A 4033-nucleotide genomic window follows, 5' to 3' on the forward strand; every position below is an offset into this window, starting at 1 on the left:
AGAAGGGATTCGAGCCCATAAAAGTTATGAGGGTTTGTCCTAACTCGCAGAAATACGATAAATGTAAAGATTCGAGGATAACTATCAAGATCGACGGAAAATGGAAAATGCCCGAAAGAGATAGACTTGGGCCCGAAGGCGAAGGATGGGCCACCGACCTAGAGCGACTATATAAGGAGAGCAGAAGCAGAAGAAAAAGGATCCGAGAATTTAGACTTAGAGAACTCCTGCTAGCTTAGAGAACTTAGGGCTTAGTTGGTTAGACTAGCTCGGCAAGGCTCAGGACGTCTTGACCGCCTCTTGTCCTGTTGTTCCGATAGTTAGCATATCTCTACTCCTCTCGGAGAAAAACCTGTATTCATACAATTCAATAAAACGCCTCTGAGCGATTATCTATCTTTTTATCGTTCTAAAGTGATTACGCAGAGAATTCGGACCTTCAAGGAAAAACGGGTTCACTCGGTTTTCCTCCATTATTATTTATTATAATCGACGGTGTGAATTTTGGTTCCCACACCTGTGGGAACCTAAATTCGCACTGTTGATTTTCGTTCAAATAAGGAAAGTTAATGAGTAAAAGGTGTCTTATTCCGAATTTGCATATTAGCGTTACAACAAGGTAGAAGCCTCGGCTATGAGAGCTGTCAGTGAGATTCCTAGTTCTAACAACCTAAGACTGCAAAACCGAGTTGAATCGCAGCTCGAGATGACAAAAACGGAAAGTCGCCTAAATGCTCTAAGTGCTAAGTTTGCTCTGAAAAAGTTCTCCCTTTGTGCCTCTCGCCTAGGACTCCTTATACACTCCCTCCAAGGTCGGTTTGAGCTTTTCCCTTCCGGCCCTTAAGCCGTCATAACTCAAAAATGGAGATATTCAATTTTTTCCGATCTTCATGATTATCCGCGGAAACTTAACATTTATCTGCGGAATTTTGACATATATCCTTTCTTGCGGACTAAGTATAAACCGCCATTGTATCTATGGGCTTTTCCTTAAAAAATCGTAAGTGGGTTTCTAATCGTGTTTTAGACCTATTTGGGCCGTCTTTCGATTCGAAACGTTTATCACGATTTTTATAGATAATAATGAACTTTCCGCGATTTTTATCGTAAGGTTTAAATGATAACTCCAATCGATGGGAGTGAGAAATGATATGACTGCGGTACATGGGAGCTAGCATTGAGGAACAGACGAGAATGCACGGATTTGGGTCGTACCCGTTGGTCGATGTCCGAGACAGTTCGGTCGCTACGTAGCGACCAAACGAATGGCTTGGTCGGTCGCTACATAGCGACCTACTCGATTTCGGAACGGTCGCTACGTAGCGACCAACAGAGAGGCTTGGTCAGTCGCTACGATGCGACCGACTCGTTGCGAGTCGGTTGCTACATAGCGACCGACTGAGAGGCTTGGTCGGTCACTACATAGCGACCGACTTGTTGCGGATCAGTCGCTACGTAGCGACCGAACGAGAGGCTTGGTCGGTCGCTACGTAGCAACCGGCTGGTTACGGATCGGTCGTTACGTAGCGACCGACCGAGAGGCTTGGTCGGTTGCTACGTAGCGACCGACTCGTTCTTGGGTCGGTCGCTACACCGGCTTGTTCGCGGGTCGGTCGTTACATGGCGACCTTGTTTGCATCTTTTTCCGATGTTTCATGAACGTGTTCTTTTGTTTTGATGAATGATCCGAGATTAACGCAATATTTCACCGCAAGACTTTTCGTAAAAGTAATCTTCGCGAAGAATATTTTTTTGTACAAACGTTCATGTTAATTTTTACGGATATTTGGATGTTAACTTCGTCGTGTCTGTTTTTGACCCCAACACGCTCCTCATCAATCAATAACACCATCTGTTCATCGATCAATTTCTGTCAACCACTGTCGACCTAGACACTAGTCCCGTCGACTGATACTCGCTCACCACTATCGACCGAAGACACTCATCTTCCGTCGACCGACATCTTCCATCCGACATCAATCGATACTTCAGTCCGAACATCGATCGATACTGAGCCGCGAGACAAGGTTGCTACTTTGATACATGTACGAGATGACAGAGGAAACCTGCATGACTAGGAGGGTCATCTGCGTAATGCAGCAGGTCAGAGGATAGATACTCAGGGGGCTGCAATCCCTGAGTCCGATACTGATGCTACATGAGCTACTCTACCTGTAGATGAGGCTGTTCGATCCAGAACGTTGGCTGAATACAACTGTCCAAATCAGTTCTACACCAACCGATCAGCCATTCGTCCTCCCACTATTCCGAGGGAATTCGAGTTGAAGCCACAGTACTACACACTCGGGGGACAAACCCCATACTGTGGCAACCGGAATTCGCACTGTCAATTTCCGTTTAAATAAGGAAAGATAGGAAAACCCTAATTTCCCAGAGTTCCAGGATATTTGCTAAACCATACGCCAAGCAATCAGAACACGAAATAAAGACGAGAAAAATAAGAAATCGAAAAGAGAGCAAAATAGATCTTATTCCGAATCCGCGTTTGAGCGTTAGAACAAGGTAAGAGCCTGGGCTACAAGAGCTGTCGGTGAGATTCCTAGTTCTAAAACCCTAAGACTGCAAGACCTAATTGAGTCGCAGCTCGAATAACAAAAACGGAAAGTTGCCTAAAATTGCTCTAAGTGCTAAGTTTTCTCTGAAAAAGTTCTCCCATTGTGCCTCTCGCCTAGGACTCCTTATATACTCCTCCAGGGTCGGTTTTAGCTTTTCCCTTCCTGCCCTAAGCCGTCTTAAGTGAAAAATGGAGATATTCTATTTTTTCCGATCTTCATGTTTCGCTGCGGAAACTTAACATTTTTTCTGCGGAAACTTATCTTTATACTTGTTCTTATAAAATAAATACATAAACCGCCATAGTACCTACAAACTCATTCTTCAAAGAATCGTAAGTGGGTTTGCAGTCGCATTTCAGACCTCGTTGGGCCGTCTTTCGACATGAAATGTTTGTTACGATTTTCTTTTCGACAAAAACAAGTTCTCGCATTTTTTATCATAAAGTTTCTAAGGTAACTTTGATCAAAATAACGTGAGAAATGATATGGCTGCGGTACATGGGAGCTAGTATTGAGGAATAGACGAGAATGCGTGGATTTGGGTCGTACCCGTTGATTGATGTCCGAGACAGTTCAGTCGTTACGTAGCGACCGACCGAGTGGTAGCGACCGACCGAGTGGCTTGGCGACCTTGTTTGGATCCTTTTCTGACGCTTTATGAACGTGTTCTTGGACTACGCGTGTTTAGTTTTGACGAATCAACCGAGATTAGTGCAAGATTTCACCGCAAAGTTCTTTGTAAAGATTTCTTTACGAAGAACACGTTTCGTAAAAGTGTTCGTGCTGATTTTTGCGGATATTTGGATGTTAACTTCGTCGCGTCCGTTTTTGACCCAAACAGTTAGCCTCCCAACCCGTTAGAATCGTGGATTAAGATGAGATTCTAGTGTGCGGTTTGGCGATTTAGGCAAGATAGGCGTTTTGGACGAAGTTTATACCAAAGAATCCGCAGGCAAATAGTAACTTTTAATGCCTATAAGAAGGAAGGTAACTTTCCTCATAATTTTCACCCACTTATTTTCGTAAGAAGTTTCTTTGAGAAAAATTTACCCTCTCCTTCTTCTTCTCTTTTTTTTGAAGTTTAAAAGATGTCTAGCAGAAAAAAGGCTTCGAAAAGAGGTACCTCACGCGGTTCTTCGTCCGAAGGTGTTCACGATGATGATATTCTTGTCCCGAAGGCCGAGTCTGTACCTCACTCAATAAATCCTGCCGATGGTGAGGCGTACTGGATAGCGAGATATGATTCGATTACTCCCCCTAGTGTGAAGTCATTTCATGTCATGAGCCAGCGTTTGGTCAAAAAAGGCATGCCGAGCAGAAGCACTGGTGAATTCCTTAAGGCCGCTCGGGAGTTTTGCCGTATTTCAAACGCGGTAGAGTTTTGGATTCCTTGGCGAGGGGAAAGTGCTGATAATCCCCCGGAGGGTTACTATACCTGCTACGAGTCATTCTTGGTG

This window comes from Brassica oleracea, chromosome C6 (genome assembly GCF_000695525.1).
Source record: "Brassica oleracea var. oleracea cultivar TO1000 chromosome C6, BOL, whole genome shotgun sequence".
In the NCBI taxonomy this organism is placed as follows: Eukaryota; Viridiplantae; Streptophyta; class Magnoliopsida; order Brassicales; family Brassicaceae; genus Brassica; species Brassica oleracea.